This window comes from Nilaparvata lugens, chromosome 7 (assembly GCF_014356525.2).
Source record: "Nilaparvata lugens isolate BPH chromosome 7, ASM1435652v1, whole genome shotgun sequence".
Classification (NCBI taxonomy): domain Eukaryota; kingdom Metazoa; phylum Arthropoda; class Insecta; order Hemiptera; family Delphacidae; genus Nilaparvata; species Nilaparvata lugens.
The window spans coordinates 48658522-48679413 of record NC_052510.1 but is presented as its reverse complement, the minus strand read 5'-3'; the positions used below and the strand labels follow the sequence as shown (position 1 = coordinate 48679413).

At 34.4% G+C, this 20892-nt stretch overlaps 1 protein-coding gene across 13 annotated transcripts in view; it reads left to right on the top strand.

The window, feature by feature from the left end:
* LOC111052973 (MAP7 domain-containing protein 1) overlaps positions 1–20892 on the top strand; it is a 331750-nt gene that overhangs the window by 30179 nt on the left and 280679 nt on the right. For 3 of the 13 annotated variants that reach the window (XM_039432957.1, XM_039432951.1, XM_039432946.1), the window contains exon 1: positions 19676–19884. The exons of the other annotated variants lie outside the window; for them this stretch is intronic. The gene's annotated coding sequence lies outside the window, so the exon portion shown is untranslated. Of the gene's footprint in view, positions 1–19675; positions 19885–20892 lie in introns of those variants that run through there. 13 annotated transcript variants of the gene reach the window in all.

Here is a 20892-nt window from a genome sequence, read left to right as displayed (position 1 = left end):
TCTGTATAATGCAGATAATATTACAGTTTTTAATTGGTAGGTGAAATCCTTGAAAATATAATGCGGAAACTCCAAATTTTAGGTAGAAATTTCATCGAAAAAATTATGATAGAATCTGCTTATTCCCCATAAAAGCTTTCAAATATGTTCTATCGAAATTTATCTTCAATTGACTTTCAATTTTGGCCAATATCAGCTATTCAATCTTATGAATCTTAAGACAAAAATAAAAAAAAAATTAATGTGAGGAATATAACCCTACTTTGAACAATTTGAATGAACTACATTTAGGAAGAAAATAAGTTTTGGACTATTGGCTGTTTTTTCTTGAATAAGTAAAGTGATTATATTTACCAGTATAATCATGTTTCAACTAGAGACACTAACGCTGCGTTTACACCAGAGCTATTAACAAGATGTTTATTTTTCCGTCCTTATAGATTCTATTAGATTGAACATAACTTACCATACACATGATGTGCATATGTGTTTGTCAAGCTCCGTTTAATCTAATAGAATTTATAAGGACGGAAAAATGAACATTTTGTTAATAACTTTGGTGTAAAGTACAACGCAGCTTAACTGGAAAACAATTCCCACAAAATTTTATATTTAGCTGCAATAATTTTAGACACTTTCAACAACGGATCTCACAACCTTATGAAAGAGAGATTCCTAGATTGAGAATAATTCTCTCAGTATTTTCTTTTGAGTTGGCTGAGGATCAGTTTTACTTCGTAGTTTGTTTTTCACCTAATGCCTCTGTTGTTTGTCCTTGAAACCATTTCTCCCAAACTTTTAGGACAATTTGGAAGTCTCTTCTTCCCTTTCTAGAGTCATAACAAGGAAAACAATTCGCAAAATAATAATGTACTTCTAACGAACAGGATTTTCCAGGACTCGAGAATATCTTATACTAGCAGTCAGGCTCGCTTCGCTCGCCATATCCGTCTAGCCAGGGGGCGGAGCCCCCTGGACCCCTGACTGGATTGTCCAAGAATGAGATCAGCAGGCTTGCTTCGCTCGCATGCATTTTTCATTTGAGCATTTTTATCATATGTTAGGACGATCCAGTCGAGGGTCCAGACTAAACGTCTGGCTAAACGGATATGGCGAGTGAAGCGAGCCTGACGGCTAGTAATATATTATTCCCAGGAATAGCTCTGATTGAAGTAGCAGTGCCCATCAATTTTTCCGCGATAAATGCATTTCAATCTTCAACTTGGTGCCAACCTAACAAAGTCAACTCAACTTAATGCCAACCTGACAAAATTATTAATTTAGTTACCAGTTAACAACTGTTTCGAAGAGGTACTCTCTAGATTATAGTTCTATATTAACATATGCTATGGACATTTTTCAATTATAATTAAGAGAATAAGAAGAATATACATGCTAAAAGACGAACTTTAAACCATTAAAAACCACCCTTAGAGTTGAAATATTGCCAAAAGATTTCATAGTGCGCTTCTAAAGGGCCAACTGAACATACCTACCAAATTCGAACGTTTTTGGTCCGGTAGATTTTTAGTTCTGCGAGTGAGTGAGTCAGTCAGTCAGTGAGTGAGTCCCATTTTGCTCATATATATATATATATATATATATATATATATATATATATATATATATATAATATATATATATATATTATATATATATATATATATATATATACATGTCAACAGTACATGTTGCATGACAAATAATTTGTTTTGAAATAACAATATGAAATATAAGTACTCATATTGCTTGTTTTGAAATAAATTGGAAAGGTAAACGATGTTTTCTTCTGAATCCAAGTGAAGAGTGTTGACAGCCAGGGTTTACAGTGTACATGAATGTCTGGATGATTTCGGTTTGAATGTGATAGTCTGGTCGGAAAATGGATTTGGTGTCTATAGGCACTGGCATGGCTTCCTGCATTCCTTTATTATTTTGAGTCGGTTGGCGTCTCAAGTGCAATGAAAGGAGAGGAAAGAGGTGGAGGTGCTCACTCCTTCCAATCCAATCCAATCTGTCCGTACGTGACCATACACGTCCTGCCAGGCCAGTCTACGTTCTATTATTGTAGCTCTATTTTTGCTGGACGTACTTTTATTCCTTTTCCATGTTCTGCCAGTAACTTTGCTCCTCATTTTGGTCGTTCTATTTTTCTCCTATTCTTCTCTTCATCTTCTTATAGTTCTCCTGTTTACATTATTTCCTTCTTTCGCTTTTCCTTCTCCAGTTTTCATCATTTTCTTGACTTTTCTTAACTTCCGTTCCTTTCCTTCTCCAGTCTTCATCATTCATCCAGTATTCATAATCTTCCACTTTACTTTCTACTTTTCTTACTCTGTTCGTTGACTTAATTACTTTGATAAAATTTCATCCATATTCATCTGCCGTAGTTTTTCCACTCTTCCTTTTTCCATCCTACACTCTGTTCCATAGTTTCCTCCTTCTCTTCTACTCCTTTTTTCCCCCCCTATCTTCGTCACTTTCCCCCTTTTCTTTTCCGCTTATTTTGACCAGGTCTCTTGAAAAGTCTTCTTCTATTTTTATTTCTCGCTTCCTTCTTTCTTCTTCTGTTTTTGCGTCTTGTACAGCCTTCTGCTCCTCATGTTCCTCTTTTTTATCTTCTCATCCTCCTGAATTCCCAACTTCTGAAAAAAAAATTATGACTTCCTTCCTCCTCTGTTCCTTCTACTGCCTTCAATATTTTTCATCTTCTTCTGTAAAATTTTTTACTACTTGTCTTTCTTTCTACTTTTTCTTCTTCCACCACTCCTCTACGCCACTTTCTATTCCTATTTCTTCTTTTCTTCATCTTACTTATCATCTTCCTTATTTCTCCTCCTATCCTCCTAACAACTCCTCTCTTTCTTTATTTTATCCTTGACAATATTTCACCCTCCTCCTACTTGGTAACTATTCTACCTATGTGATATTTTTCCTCCAATATTCTTATTTGCCTAGTGACTATCTTTTCAACCTATTCTTCTCTTCCAACTCCTCCTCCTCCCCATCTTCTCCTCCTTCTCCTCTTCTTAGTTCTCTCCCGTGTTATTTTCCTCACCTTTCATCTTACTTAATCTTTCTTTCCTTGAACTGCATCGCCTATTCCTTCTCATCCTACTCCTGCTCCTCAATTTTCTCCTCTTCCTCCACGACTGGTGTTTTCTCCTTTTTTCTCCTCCGCCACCTTTGGTTCCTCCTTTACATCTTCTTTCCTCACCTCTGGTTTCACCTCCTACTTCGTTTTCCCTCTTCTATCTGATTCCTTCCTCCCTGTTTTCCTTCTTCTCTTTCTCCTCAACCTCCTCCTTTTCTCTTCCTCCATCTCTGTTGTCACCTCCTTTTCTCTTTGCCACCTCTGGCTCCTCCTTCTCGTCCTCTTTCTCCACCTTTGGTTTTATCTCCTTCCAGTTCATCGTATTTTCTCTTCTTCTTCTTCTTTTTCTTCTTTTTTCTTCTTTTTCTTCTTCTTCTCCTTTTTCCTCTTCTCTTTTTTCTCCTTTTTCTTCTTCTCCTTCGTCTTCCACCTGATTTCTTCTTCCTCCTCCTCTTCCTCCAACGTCGTTTCTCTCCTGCCGCCGGATGTCGTGCTTGCCACATGTCACCAGTCTACAGACAAACATTACCCCCAAAATAGACTCCAATGCTCAAGCCATTTCCTATTCAAGAACTATTTTCAGACGACGACAAAGAACATAATCTGTGAATGTTAATGCGGTCCAAGTATTAATAAGTTAGTGACGAAAACAGTGATCTGCAGCTTTCATCTTTGTTTTCAGTTTTCATTTTTCTTGTGGATAGACACCTGAAACTGAACAATTTAATTACTCATTTAATGTTATTTAAATGTTCAATCAATTCATTCATTTAAACACCCAAGATGAAACAAATACACAAAAAGATTAAATGCAAATAAAAACAACAATCAATACACAGAACTGTGGTGCAAAAGAAGGGCGAATTAATAAAATGATTAACAAGGAACATTATAGACAGTTTCCAACATTTTCTAATACTTGAATGGAATATTTCGTCATTTACGTGATAGTAGATTAAATCTAAAATTTAATAAATCTCAAATTTTGAGAGCGACAACCAGAGTACAGTGTATTACAATGTATCAGTGACATTATGAGAGTTTGGTTATTTGAAGACTAATAATTTATGTGGCTAGAATCATGACAAAAAAGTTTTTCAAAAAATCTCAACCAAAAGAAGGCTGTGATTATATTGTTCTAGAAAACTGCATGTCATGTAAAGGTAATAGTTGACATGAAATGGTCGAAAGGAACGTGCGTAACACGTAACATGGATATTATTGAATGTAAATAGTTGTTGAATTTAATAGTTTTAAATAAAAATAGTCCACACATTTAATCAATATGAATGTAGGAATAGTTCAATAGATCTGATGATGAAGATAGTCAATCAACAGCATAACAAGGATTGAATTAATCACGTTATTGCTAGTAGTAAGGATAAAAACTTATGTTGAATTGATTCTCCAATCAACCAAATACATCCTGCCTACCTCAATGAATGATGGAATCTTACAATCATTTGAGAAACTGAACATACGTATTAATTTCTCATATATAGTTTTTATATCAGAATATGTTTGACTTGGGCTATATAAAATTATATAAAATATTCTAGTTGATACAAAGGTTGTAAATATACTGTACAAAGAAAAATTAAAAGGGAAAATTCCAAAACCACCCAACTTTTTCATGTTTCAGAAGAATAATACATGGGTAAATCAAGTGACGTACAGGGAAATCCCCAATAGATACTAAAGATCCACTGAATCTCTGATCATTTAGCTAGATATTAGTCGTTAACCTACAATTAAATGGCACAGATACAGAATGCAAACATGCAAATAGCTTCAAGGCTGCTCAACACAGTACACCAAGAACACGGCATAGGATAGGCAACATGCACAGTCTGCTCACTTCTTTGTTTCCATCCAATGCCGTATCCATCCATCGCATATTACTATAAAGAAAATAAAGCATAAGCTATACTATCTTTTTTTCTATTAAGTATATTACTGTATAGAAGGCGGCATGATCTAACTATTGTGAGACTCACATCAAACTGTCAGCATTAATTGAATGGGAAGCATCGATGTTATTCAGTAGGAGTGCTGTCAGTTTGGAATGAATCTCAGTTGAGATCTTAGTTATTCGTATCTCGGACAAGAGACAAGAGATTGGCGTCTTGTCAAATGACTAATACAAATGTCTCTGATTGCAAACACTATGTTGAGATTGAGATCGTAGTTTGATGTTCAAATTGTCATTCTACCCCCAGCAGCACTTTTTATTAGCTGTTGGCAGTTTCCTGTCCACGTTTGCATTTATGTCTGTGCATTGAATGCTCATCAATAGTCGTGTGCCAAGCTTGACACGAGTTGTTCTTTTTTGTTTTGTGTAAAACGTTTGTAGTCTTGTATGATTGCTTTCACGAGCTGTATTAAAAACCTGTCTGGTTGTTTTGAAGCTATCAAAAACTAAGTAAACAAGATGTTTCTCTAGATTTTTTTTTAAATTTGCCTTATACAAAAATAAATGATTCAATTTAATTTAGGATGTTGATATTTGATTATTTAGACCATGATTTAGATTTATTTGCTGTACTCTTCGATTCATCACATTCTTAAATACATTTCTCAATCTAAAATCCCATCAACCAATCAATATAAGTATGCTTGGAGTTACTTGAGAAAAATTCATTTTGCAAAGAAACATATCAACGCTGTCAAAACCTTCACCGTGCAGTATTATTCAGTTTTTCAGGATAAATTCAATCATTACAGAACAATGTTCGAATCAATTTCTATTCTATTGAAAAATGTCTTATTCTTGAAATTTTGTGCAACTTGTAAATCCTTAGCCTTGATGTGTTGAATACAAGTGACTCTTGTTTTTCCTTCTTTTGATCAAATCTATTTTAAATTAAAAAGATAAATAAAATTATGAAAAGAATATTAAAATTGTCAGTGGCGGATCCAGGATTGAGCCTGAGGAGGCCAAAGTATTTTCACCTCCTAATATAATTTATTCATGAGATCTTCCAGTAGAAAGTGTGGTTTTGTTTATAAAAGTATTATTTTTCTATTGTAAATTGTACAAACCATGGTGGGGGGCTAAGGACCTTAGTCCTCTGGAACGAAAATATAGTTGTTGTGGTTCTTCGTCTTCAAAGTCTTCACATTCCTTTATTACAAAGTCTTCTTGTTGTGGTACTCTTTTTACTCCTTCCTTGCCGAGCTGTTCGTCCTGTTTTCCACTCGACGCCGCTAGAGCGCACAACAATTCACTATTTTCGTCCTCCATCAAACGTGCTTGGGGTTCCCTGTATGTCATCATGGGTGTATTTTGTCCAGATTTGTTCATAGTTCCATCCATGATAGATGGGACATGAAAAACCGTGAATCATCTCTTGTTACATCATCAAAAAATCCAATTTTATCATATGATGTCGCATACATCCAATTGTTGGTGTTCTTGAACTGATTTTAGGTTTGAATCATCTAATTTTAAAATGATATTGATCAACTGTTTGTTCAAACCTGGAATATCAAATCAAATCAAAATAAAAAAAATGATTGGTGTTCTTGATGTGATTCGAGGTTTGAACCATTTAAGTTTAAAATGAGATTGATCAACTGTTTGTTCAAACCTGGAATATCAAATCAAATCAAAATAATAAAAAAAACATTATAATAAATGCGACCTTAGCTATTTGCTACATGTGAACCTAGATAAGTAGTATTTAACGTAGATTGTGCATTTGGGTCTTGGATCCGTTTTGCTCAATAACAGTTGAACCCAAACTCAACTCAACCCAGGATTAAAACAAGCAGGTGTTGCTTGACATTGCTGAAATTGGATCAGCTGATCCAATGGTTTAAACTCAAATAATGTAATTGAACTGCTATGGACATTGAAGGATTCTAACGTTTTCTCGTAAATAAGCAAGAGCCTTGTTTTTATTATTTTATCTGTAATATTTTGTCAGTCTATGATTTTTCATACAAGTTTAATTCGTCACTACAGTAATTGTATTCTATTATCCATTTTTATTGCATTTAGTACGTAGTCAATAATAATAATTCTTAAGAATAAGAATTATTTTTCAATCGTACCGTCTCCCAATTGCTAGGCAAATTATTAAATTGTAAATTATTAAAACTCTCATGACCGGTTGCACAAAAGCCGGTTTAAGTTGTAACCGTGATTAATTTTCCACGAGGACCAATCAGAGAAGGATTTTTGAAAAGACGGCTTATCTGATTGGTTCTCGTGGAATTAACCATGGATTAAAATTTAACCGGCTTTTGTGCGACCGGCAATCAATCTCAATATTTTGAACACTTCATAAAGTAGGCTATCCAATTTTACCGCTGTTAAGGCCCTATTCAGTGTTTTATCATCCTATTTTAGAATCAATAGTCAATAATAATTTGGATTAGGGTAATATAATTATTATAGTTTATGTCTTCATCCAGGTCACAATAAATTATTCATTTTCTTGCTTATGAAAGAAAATCCCAAAATTCTCTTGGGCCTTACCTCATGAAGCCTTTTTTCATGCGTTTTCAGACGAATCGGCAGAGCAGGAAGTTCTCCGATTGGGTTGGCGTTCGGGAATCAGCTGATAATCAGCCAATCGGAGTGCTTCTTGCCCTGCCGACTCGTCTGAAAACGCCTGAAAACACTTCGTGTGGCTTGATTCTTAAAAACTTGGAAATCTCGTTACTTATGGTTAATGAAAGCATTGGTATGTCTTTGAGCTAAGCGTTTATCCTATTTTGAACCAATTATGATCCTGTGTGCGGTAATTTGGTTACTAATTATTTCGAATACGATTTCCCGTTCGGTTACCATCCCAGTCTCCTCAGATGTTGCACATTCATACAATATGAAGAAGAGTTGTACGGTACTACAGATGTGAATGTTGTCCTTGGCTCAGTTGATTATGCAGCGGGAACATTCTAATGACTGTGTTAACGGAGATTGTGTCCTATTCGCCAGAGGATGCAAGTGCTCATCTGACATGATACTCGCGTGTTCTCACATGCAATTATTACGCTCTGCTTGTAGACCAATTTTCCAAAAAATTCTTCCCCACCTTTCATCGTTCACCAGCAGCCCTCTTTTGGCCCGGCAATTATTTTTTGTGTGTGAAGTTGGCGGAAAATTGCATGTCAGCCAAATGATGCGCTATCAGTTGCTGTCAAAAAATTGTAGTGGAATTTTCGTGTGTCCTAGATCGAGTCTGAAATTTGTGGTTCCTTGAGAACTGGTATTAGGAGAGCGGGGAAATTTTTTCCTAAAATAAACTTGTGGTACAGTTATTTGATGATATTGTTTTTACGAAGTTGGAAGTCTGTAATTTTCCATGTCTTCTTCCAATTTTTGTTTTGCTCGGTAAATGCTATTTTCCAAAGAAAATAGGGCTTTGGGATATTCTCTTGATCTTTAACGTACCTTCTATGTTTAACGATAATCTACGATTACTTGTAGGTAGGTCGCATCTATGTTTTTTTTCATTCGGGGTGTAAACCAACAGATGATCTATCTCCAAGATGGTGCATATGGGCCTAAGTTCATCTCTCATCATTGTCAGTCTCATTACCCACGCACAAGCCTGGCGCTCATGTGGGTATCAACATAGAGAAAAGATAGCATAAGATACCAATATTATTCGTGTATGTGTGAGCAAGTACAAATAATTGATTTAAAAAAAATTATTTTTGAATTGAGATCTCTTGAAAAAAATACTAGTTCCAATATAGAATGATTAGATTACACAGAATATAACAGTAAGTTGAACGGAGAATCCAAAGGTTTTGTCCGATATTATCCGTCTATGATATCACCCTCATAAAAAAGGTGAATTTTCATGTTCACGAATGTTCATGAAAATACATTTATGTATTTGTTAATGAAAATGAATGTTCATTTTTACATATTCATGAAATCACATTCATGAATAATTATACTGTTACGCATTCAGAAAAGTTTAATTCTTTTGGTTGCTAATTAAAACAAAAACTCTTAGCTGTTGAGACTCCAAGATCCATACAGCATATTGATATTTTGGAGTATACTAATGAATCTTCAGAGATTGTTCGCCTCTATACTTAGTGTATAGAGTATAGTTCTTTACTCTGCCTCTACCGGTTCGGCGATATGTGTGATTGCCTTTGATGTCTGGTGAAGTCGGATGTCTGATGCAGTCTGAAGTCGGGAGACGACCCTGGTCGGACCTTGACCTGTTTCCGCGTATCGATCAGGTCGAGTCGCAGGGTCAATGAACCCTGGATTGCACCCCCCTCACCCCAAAGACCCCTGCCATTACTGTTCACCGGCTGCCCATTCCTGAATATATTCGTGTATGGTTTGTTGGGCTTCCTGAACTGAGATCACTGTGGTTGATAAGCTCCATGCAAATAGGTTATACAATGGTCTACCGATATTGATCCACTAACTATTTTAGATAGTCAACTAGCGAACTAGGCGATATCGCAGATAATACATTTAGGTGATTATATTATTTGTTAGATTATTTGACTATTTTAGATAGTCAACTTGCAAACTAGGTGATATCGCAGATAATACACTTAGGTGATTATATTATTTGTTAGATTATTTGACTATTTTAGATAGTCAACTTGCAAACTAGGTGATATCGCAGATAATACATTTAGGTGATTATATTATTTGTTAGATTATTTGACTATTTTAGATAGTCAACTTGCAAACTAGGTGATATCGCAGATAAAACATTTAGGTGATTATATTATTTGTTAGATTATGCTAATGTGGCCAAACTTTTATTCACAGTATTTATTGTATTGGAGCTTGATGAAGAGGCTAACTTTTACCACAGATTTAATCCTGATTATTTGCCAAAGACTTGGTTTATGTCATTTATGATTTTACTTCTAGGAAACAGGATGATAATACTCTTGTATTGGAGCTTGATGAAGAGGCTAACTTTTACCACAGACTTAAGCCTGATTATTTGCCAAAGACTTGGTTTATGTAGTTTATGATTTTACTTCTAGGAAACAGGATGATGATACTCTTTGTTAATTTGTAGTATCTATTTTTCTCTGCTTTTAGTCTCTTGTACAAGAAAACTCAAGACGTTATTAAAAATGAATATGTTTCAATGTGGAATTCCTTTCATCAAGTCTTCTGACTAATGATGTTTTATTTTGCTATAAGTATTTTATCAGTAATTGTTGCATTAGTATGGCTACTACCATAGAGTAAAGATACTGTTTAATTGTCTTATTTATTTTTAAGATCTTGTTTTATTGATTCAAGATCCTATTTATTTCTCTCTGCTAATACTCATCCAAAAGTGTTTTTATAATGTATCTAAGCCTACTTCATGGCTGAGTGCGACAATATTTCTCAGTATTAATTCCATTTGACATGTTTGCCTCTAATTCACTGGAATCAACTTTTTGTTTTGAATGTGGAATCCATATACAATACTTTGAATATTCCATTAGTAGTTTCCAACGTTTATTTAAGTAGAGTTGCTGGATTGTGATAAATCAATGATCACCACACAATTTATTAATGATCTCTTGTAGGCATCAACTGTAGATCTGACCTTTAGATGATTACAATACAGTAGTTGTTTATTGAAATACAATAGAAGCTACTAAGTTCCCTTTTAGTTCATCACATCAGTGATGTGTTATGATAAAATGAAAGCGTATTTGATAACTTTTAGTGTGTTTCAATGATTTTAGTAGCTCTGAGTAGTTCGCAACTCTATAATGTTCTCTCCCAATCAATCCATCAGTCATCATTAATCAATATTCTATGCGAATATCACCAGTTCATAGAAACTTCCATCATTATTTAATGTATAAGTCATGTATGTTCTTCTCATTCCAGTGTTCTAATATTTCTATTTTCTAATTTCAGGTGAGTGCCCTCCAAGAGAGTTAACTTTACCATCTCAGTCTTACCTTACCATCCATGACTTTCTGTGTCCGAATCACCAAAGCACGTAAGTTTTCTAATGTCATTATTCGTTTTCGGCAGACATATTCTCTCTAATTGCCGCATTTCAATTTCAAATTCTCTGTGAGATTTCGATTGCGTGATGACATTTCGGATCTCTTGCATCTGTGTACTCCTGTTTTCTACGCCATAAATTCAGGCCTGGATGGATTTCTAGCGAATATTCTTCCCGAAAGTGAAGGACTTTCCCGTTTTATTGGTTTATAGTCGAGTTCCAACTACTGTTGAAGAAGAAAGTGACGAATTTTCATTAATAATTGAAAACATCGCGTGTTGATTCTATCATTGACATCAGGTATATACGTTTATATTCCCTGGAAGTAATTCTTGTATGGAAGTTTAATGTAACAGTCTTTATTTTTCGCTTCAATCCTATACTATTAAACCAGCAACTTCTGTTTATATGTTTAGATGTTTATATGTTTGGATTTCACCGGATCTCGAAAACGGCTCCAACGATTCTCACGAAATTCAGCACATAGTAGGTTTATAATATATAAAGATTCGATTGCACTAGGTCTCATCCCTGGGAAAACTCGCTGAAGGACAAGGGTAATTATTATTCATCCTTGGAAAAACAGCTGATTATAATATTATTTCGTCGTCTGTTAGTGATGGAAGTGAGTGAGCGAGTTCATGTATGTGGAACTGTCAAAATTATGACTCAGCTGTTGAATTTTTGTAATCATTTAATCAGGTACTTAGTGCCGGTTGCAAAAAAGCCGGGTTATTTTCAATTCTGATTAATTCCAGTAGATCCATCTTTTTGAAATGGTCTTCTGTGATTTGGTTCACGTGAAGTTAATCAGGATTAAAATTTAAGCGGCTTTTGTGCAACTGGGCCTTTGTGAGGGAAATTTTTGCAATATCTGGGAATTAATTCCAATTTACTGAGATTAGATAGAACATTTCTGTATGAACTATGAATGTTATTATAATTTCTTCTTTTGTAATAATTTTTTATGCTTCTGTACTCCAGAGCGAAGCTCGGTCCCCGATATTATGGTTTTAACAGAATATTTCATATATTGTTCTTACATTTTCGTCTTCTTACTTATTCTTCTACTAGTAAGTAACCCGTGCTCCGCAAGGGTCTAATTGATAATTTGACTAACTGAAAACTTGACATATTGAAATCTTGAAGGATTGAAAATAAGCCTATAACCATCCTCGGTAAATTAAGAATCTATGAGCGAAATTTCAAGTTAATCAGTCCAGTAGTTCAGACGTGATGGTGCGTCTTTCGTGTATTTCATATCCCGTACGTGTATAAGCTAGTTCTTTCTTCTATTACATTATAGATTAAGTTAATTTAAGTTTAGATAACTCAGTCATTTCGTATATTACATAATACGTATAGGGTGAGAGGTTTTAACAGTACAAGTAGGCTATAGTGCAATTTAAGAATTCTTGTAAGGTAACGAAGAATCAGGTCTGCAAAATGCTTCAAAGGGGGAACTTCCTGTAAGAGTAAAAGTAATTTAAGAGTGGTTTGTTGGAAATGTCATTAATAGTGGACTTAATTTGCAAATTGGTAGTGTTTTTAATATTGTCCAATTTTCTCCGGCACTCCATACAACCATTTATCTGAAGAGTTGAATACATTATACATTCTACAGTTGATGGAATTGTGAAGAATGTTGCGTTTCATTTTCTCAATTGTTGTCAATTTCTTCCGGGTCCTCTGTTGGATTGGATACGCTCTTGTTGAGTAATCGACAATAGTTCAATTGTACGATATCGACTGTGGAAATCGAATAATTGATATTGCACAACCTATCGATTCCAAATTAGTTTTTGTCTTCGACAGGACTCTTCAAACTAATAATTTCCGAACAAAATGTCCATTTCATCACTGACCAGTAATAATCCCACTAGCGACTAATAGCACCCATTATGAAGGGACGTGCCTGAAAAATACAATACAATAATTGGAATAAATTGAATTTTCTTGGAGATCAACGAACAGTTAATAAGGATTGCGCAACGACCATTTAGCGTTACCTCGAATGGTGGATAGAAATTTCAATTTCTGTGTTGTAGGCCTCTGGGTTATGATTTTGAAATGATAAAACTGGTTTATTGCTGGGTAATGATATGGCTTCCAACTCGTTGGTCAATTCAGTTGGCGAGGTTTTTTCTTCTAGAGGTAAATTAAATAAGTGAATGGGTTTATTTTCGCAGTAAAAATCTCGGATTGAGTTTTATGTACTACAGAAAAAATATTATAAATCAGTCGAGGGAAAATCATTCATGTTCAACAACTTTAAGTGGTTTGATTGAAAATAAAAACTTGTGGAAATCAGCAAGTTATTGAGTTAAAATTATTGTTGGTTTATCTAGCATTACATTGTAAAATGAGCTCTTACATATTTTAGTTTGTGTTTTTCTCTGTTGTTATTCATCTATAGAACTTGATTTCAAATACAGTATTTTGAATTGAATGAGATGTTGGTGTTGATGTGTCTAGGCTTTTGTTTACACTGTATAAAAGATATATTTTTGAGAAACTTTTCTGTTATAGTATTATAGCGTTAGTCTACAGTAGAATAACTCATGACTATGGTTAGTGAGTGTATAGAATGTACTTTATATATTCACTGATCATGGTTCGATATAGTTTTGTATGAGTTGCAATTTACGCTCATATAGTTGACTTGCATGAGGACGTATATTCATAATTGTTTTGTCTGATCATACCTTTATGTCATACAAGTCAGTCACTCATTTTCGCAAATATCAACGCATTTAAAGTGTTTTACTTCTCATCGAAAAAGATAGTATGTTATTGCGAAAAGTATAAGAACATATTGCAATGATGTACAGTCATTGTTCCTGGTTATTTTATTGTTAGACAAATATTGTTTCGTAAAATAGTTGCTATATTAAGCATGAAATTGTGTGCATAGAATTGAGTATTCAGAGATGAAAGAAAAATATTTAGCCTTCATCATTATCATTTGAAAACACACTGCAGAACTGCTCAAGATAACAGTTCTCTTCCACAGTGATTATTCATTATTCATAGATTCACAATTTTTCAATATCAAGCATGCTTCAATATCTCATTTTACAAATTAAATTCTTTATATAATTCTTTTTAAGTTTTCTATCATCCTACTATTAAAACAGTAAACTACATCTAGTCCAACTATTATAACAGTACTGGTACTGAGTATTTAGTTCATTATTATAATTTTTCCCCCAAATACAAATGTATGATTTGATGCACTTATACATCTGTGAACTTCATAATATTATTGGAGTGGAGTAAGCATGATTCAATCATATTGACTGACATTCCATGATTTCCATGACATTGTTATTCTCATATCAATTTCCAGTAATGATGATAATCAGTTAATTTTCAACTGACTTTTGAAGGAGTTGCACAGTTGTCTGTGGCTACACAGGGTTCTCTCCAGCGCAAGTGAGAGAAATCTGTTTGAAAAAGTAATAACAAATCGTACTTTGAAATCTAGAGAATTACTCGGTGTGGTAATTTTATTGCCCTAATCTTCTGTGTACAAATAATAATAATGCTGATTGCAAGAGGCAGATAATGACGTTGAGAAAAAAGATGGAACCGGAAACAAGAAGGGCAAATTGACTAAACAAAACACACATACACAAACAAAATTAATATAAAAATACACAAACATACACGAAGACAAGTGTGCAAATGGCAAAGAGGGGTACTAATATTGCTTTTACGGTACGCAACAGAGGCAATTTCAAAAGTGAAAGGTGATTACAACACGATAATGGAGTTTTGCAACAACTATATTCACGGTCCTGATACGTTTTCACATCCAATTTCAAAGATAGCAGCAGCACGAGTGAAACCAAAAACATTATTATTGCTATTACAATAGATCTGTCTCTTTCATGGATAAACTGAACATCTCGGTCCTATGACGTCATTGCTAACATTATCAAAATCTAGTCCAGTCAATGTTTTCTCTTTTGATGCGACCAGAGAAAGTACATTAATATTTCACTTGTAGATTATATTTTGGCGAATATACATTATTAGTCAACCCGTTGATTAGATTTTCATGAATGATAGGAATGGCCGAAATTTGCTCCCTTCAATTGAAGAGAAATAATTTTCAGTGAATAGTATACTCTACGAATAATATTATGTGGATTTCTTAAGGTGCGTACAGACTTTCGCTCTGCTCCGCAACCGAACGTCACTCCAGCAGAGCGATTGATGATCGACCGGGGAGCAACAGTGGTTCGACCGGGGAACGCGAGAAGAGCTAACATCTTCCGTAACGTTCATGATGGGTGCGACTGTAGAGCGGAGGCGGAGCGACTGCGGTGCGATGGAGGAACGAGGGCGGTACGAGGGCGGAGCGTGCTCGGTGCGGGTTGGAAGCGCGTATGTGTACGCAGCTTTAGATATCGTGATAGGGATCCAATATTTTGAAAATATATGAGATATTTTATAATATATTTTCAGTATTTCTGGATACAGCAAAGAAACATTCATTCATGTTACTTGTTCTCCTTAGAAAATAGGGGTTATTCCAACTTGAACAACTCATTAATAATCTATGGGACACCATAATTTGTTTTTTGTTGGTGGCCGATTTCTCGACAGTTAAATATATGAATATTAGTTAAAGATAATAATTATGCAAAAAGACAAACGAGAAGATAATTCAATTCCATTGCCAGTTGTTAATCTCTTCATATGTAATGGTGCAACTTTTTGTATCTCAATTACTCCCATATCTCAGATTATTTGCTGGAAATTCCGTCCCAAAGAGTCATTCCTAAACTTACATTTTTCCTTGGAAAATTTCACATTTTAAGATTTTTCATTTAGTCTCTTCCAATCTCTCGTTTGGTAAACTTATTGCGTACCTTATTACAGTTGTGTGGGAGGAAGGTGGGAGATTGATTCCAGAATCTCGAAAAACATTTTCGATGAAAAATAGAAAGACACCCGGTTGCACAAAAGTCTTTCAACTTTTAATACCGATTAAATGCCACAAGAACTAATCAGACACGCCTTTTTCTCAGAAAAACCTTCTTTGGTACTCGTGGCATTTAATCATGATTAAAATTCAACAGGCTTTTGTGCAACCAGGCTTTAGATTTCTAAATAGTCGATGCTGGTGGCTGATCCATCAATCATAAAAAATTAAAGCGGGTGTTCACTTTTTGTCAATGATTAACGTGTGATCATGTAAGCATACTTTGTGCCATCAGCCACCAGCTGATGACGAAAGCCCCTATCAAAGTGGTGTTCACATTTTCGGCCAGCTTAACAGTAACATTCACTTTCAACTTTCAACTGTCAACATTAGTTGAATAGGAAGCATTGATAGAATTTACAAGAAATTCTATGTTGGTTTGAAGTAAATTTTAAACTTTCAACAGTTTCAACATTGGTTAAATGGGGATCATTGATATAATCATAGACTGAGTAAACATCTTAAGACGCGTACAGATATACGCGCCGCGAACATGAGCAATTCACTTTTAATCAGCTGATTATATCTGTATTCTTACAGAAATGATAAGATATAGATATAAAAAGCTTGGCATCAGCTGATTAAACGTGAATTGCTCATGTTCGCGGCGCGTATATCTGTACGCACCTTTAGATCATTACATAAAATCATAGATAAAGGATAAGCATAAGCTTATTTATTGCTATAAATAAGCATTCACTATTTCATTTTCATTTTCATTTATTGTATAAAATACTATAATCATAATACAATTATGACATAGGAGGAAAAACTAGGCTGAGCCTGTACTATTTCTCTCCAAAAATTTTGATAAAATGTTAATGTTGTCCAAAAGATAAGGTTATGGCAATCACACACTGCTTCGTTACTTGATTTTCGGTCCAGGAATGATTTTGAATTTTGTAGGTTGATTTTATACTCTAAATGAATCACAGAATGTATCACAATAAATTGAAAACTTTAGAAATATTTCACTTATTTAAAAAAATTTAATACAAAATCAAAAGCCTACTCACTATTTGTTATTCACTGCTGAAAACTAATAATACCTATCAATCTCTTTATAATGATGTGTAGAACATGAGCAATAAATAAATAATAGCAATAGTAAATCAATCAATTGATTTATAGCATTCACAATTGCTATAAATAAGCGTCACTATAAGCATAGGCTTATCTATATTTCTTGTATCTGATAAAACAGTGGCATCCTTACACATATTCATATATAGTGGGGGCCACATTTTCTTAGCAAATAATCATTGATCTAAGTATAACTTATCAAGTTAGATCTGTGATGTAATTTACAGAATTTTCTGTTGGTTTGAGGTGGATTTTTAACTGTAAGCATTGAGTGAATGGTCAGCATTATGGTTATGTTGTAAGTAATGCTGACAGTTTTAGAGTGAATTTGAGTGTAGGAAGCGGCGAATGGCGCGTAATTGACGGCGAAAGCGTGTCTGTCGTCCACTGCGACCGCGACCGAATTCCCTCCAATTCTCAATAATGGCAATCGCAATCGTCACCGACCGCTGGCGTTTTTTCTCTCTCATTTTTGCAGTCAGGCAGCCGGAAGAATTGAGCTGTGCGATTCTAATACGTTTCGTTCCGTGTCCCGCTTGGGAGATTATGTTTATAACCCCCTCCCCTCCCACGACCTAGTTATTGGTTTTGCAATTAATTATGTTTGAAGTATCACTAAAATATTATAGAAGCTACCATTTGATTTGTAAACTGGATAAAATTTATTACGAGTACATTCATTACTTTTACTACTACATTTTATTACTAACATTACTTCATTCATTACGAGTACTCCATTCATTGAAGGGGATAATAAATTCCCGCTTGGGAGATGGCGTTTAAACCCCCTTCCCACCACTATCAATATACGCCCTATTTATTGGTTTTGCAAATAATTATGTTTGAAGTATCACTAAAATATCAGCGACATTTGATCTGTAAACTCGATAAAATTTGATTACGAGTATATTCATTAACTTACTACATTTTATTACTTAGCCTACATTACTTATATTCACTACATTCATTACGTGTACTTCATTCATTAAAGTTATCATAAAGCAATAATTTTGATTTGGTTCTAGAGATACAGATGACGTGAATGATGATGAAGATAAAAGTAAATATTCTATGTCTATTCAACAAAGTTTCAAGAATCAATTATGATACACGATTTTGAAACAATGAGATAATATCATATCATATTATGATGAAGATATAAGTAAAAATATTCATGAGTAATCAACAAAGTTACAAGAACCAATAATGATTTTATGATTATGATACAATGAAATAGGATTGAATTTGTTAATGATACAGTGGTATCAGTGATGTTCTTAAGAAGTTGATCATATGAATATATCAATGATTGGAAAATAGTATTCGAAACTTAAATTAAAGGAATCATAGGATTAAATTTTGTAATGATATAGTATTCATTGATCATATAAGAAGGTGTAAATATGTCCATTAATGAAAAATGATCATCAAAACTTCAGCATAATTATAAGGAGCCTGTCTACAAAACATTTGAATGATGTCTACAAACATTTTTATCGATGATTGGAAAATAGTAATCGAAACTTAAATTAAAGGAATCATAGGATTAAATCTAATCAATTAAATTAAATCACTAATTTAATCATAGGATTAAATTTTGTAATGATATAGTATTCATTGATCATATAAGACGTTGATGAAGACGTAAGACGATCATATAAGACGTTGTTCATTAATGAAAAATGATCATCAAAACTTCATCATAATATGAGTAGCCTGTCAACAAAACATTTGAATTGTTGTACCGCTCTCAAATACTGTCGCATTGATACTGGTGGGGGTTGTGACCTAGCACTGTTGAATAAACTTCGGTTCCATAGTTCGTATGTAGGTATGTTATTACCTATTCGACTGCATCATCACATGAAAAGGAAAAAATACTAATATGAGAATTTTGTAGAACACGTTCAGAAGAATTGGCTACACCATGACTAGATATAAAATTGCTTAGTTTCATAACCATAAAATCACATGATCACACGTCATATTTTTATTACATGATCTCACGTTTTTATTCAAGGATATAGTCTCTGAACGTTCTTCTGATATTGTGTTGAACCTCCCGTGAAGCCATCCTGCCCTAATGTCATATGGGACTCAGATGCAATCCAGCTTTAAAATGGTAATGAGAGGTCGATAGAGACAGCCAACGTAGGCAGTAAACTTCAGTACTTTATTTAAGTTATTTTCATTTTGAAAAAAGTGGATGATGGCGCGGTGTATAGGGCAATGAAAAAGAAATTGTCTGGACGGGAAGACGTGGGAAGTACATAAACACCATGCAACTCTTCAATGCATGTGATGCGACTGTGTGTGTACTTGGGGACTTGTCGTTTTTCGTGTCTCTCTTCATACTGTCAGCTGATCTTGGTTGATTCCATCAATGCACCCCATTCAAACAATGCTGACAGTAAATCTCAGTAAACTTGAGTGCATAATCGCGGCGCGGAGACTTGCGTTTAGTTTCGCCTCTTTCCGCCAGACGGCGTCGCGTTTGTCGGCGCGAGAAAATATGTCGACCGGCTGACTTCCTTCAGTTATCCGCCGACCGCAGTGGTGTACGGTTGACTCCGTTGTTACCATTATTTTAAAGCGGGTTTAGGTCTTCCTCGTTGTGCTATTTTCGATCGGTGCCTAGGTTTAGAAATAATAATTGCTGGTGCTGATATAGTTAGTGATGTGCTCCAAGTTATTCCCGTAAAGTATTGTGATAGCGGCATTTTTCGAACAGGATTTGTTGTTTCTAGAAGTTATAGGTTAGTTTTTATGTTGACTTCATAACACTGATTCATATATTCTATGCGTTTTTATGTTGTTCACTAGTTTTGATAAATCTTACCTGTTGAACAAGCTTCCAAGAAGAGTTGCCTTTCTACCAAAATCGCAACATTGGTACACTCTGTAATCTGTATCAAGATTTATTGTTGAAGATTCATCCCTAAATACAATACAGGAATGTATGTTTATACAATACAGGAAGGTTTATTTATAACATCTATGAATCTTTGTTTACTCTCAGATTCAAATTTCTAAAATGTTATCATTCCCATCAGAAGAAGTTACAAGATTTGAAATAAATAAATAACTGTAAACATATGGATTATCTTCATCAGTAATGTAGTTAAATGCATGTAATTGTTTGGATTATTGTTATTGCTGGAACACAATAAAATTTATCAAGTACCCTTTAATGTCATCACAATACTTTCTGTTGTGCTGCAATAATTTGAAACACAAATTACGTACCCCTAAAAAGTAATTGAGGATTATTAGTATGTTACATTGCTCCTGTTTATATAATCCATGCACAAGTCTAGTATAAAAACTCTTCTTTACAAAAATTAAGATACTTCCAGACAATTTATAGAAGACAATTTTTCTTGTTCATTGAATAATTGGTTGTACTATGCTGCGCTTCCTATCTCATGATTAAAGTTCTGTTTTCTTCTCCAACAATTAAAATTCTTCATCTCTTTCATCTCAAATACAGTAGTAAAATCGTTTGTTCAACTATTGGTCCAATGTTAAATCTAATAATGTAGACTCACTGCTGGCTCTCAAGTTCTTACTTATGCCAGCAGTCGCCAAAATAAAGATAAAGATAATGTATGTATCCTCCGGCTGAGTTCCTAATGATTGTAGTGGTTGGATAATGACTAAGCACTCACCTTAGATTGCTTCTAGTGGAATGTTATTTCTGACCTTTGATGATAATAAAACCTTATACAATCCCCCTGTCAAATAATTGCAGTGCTATTAATTTG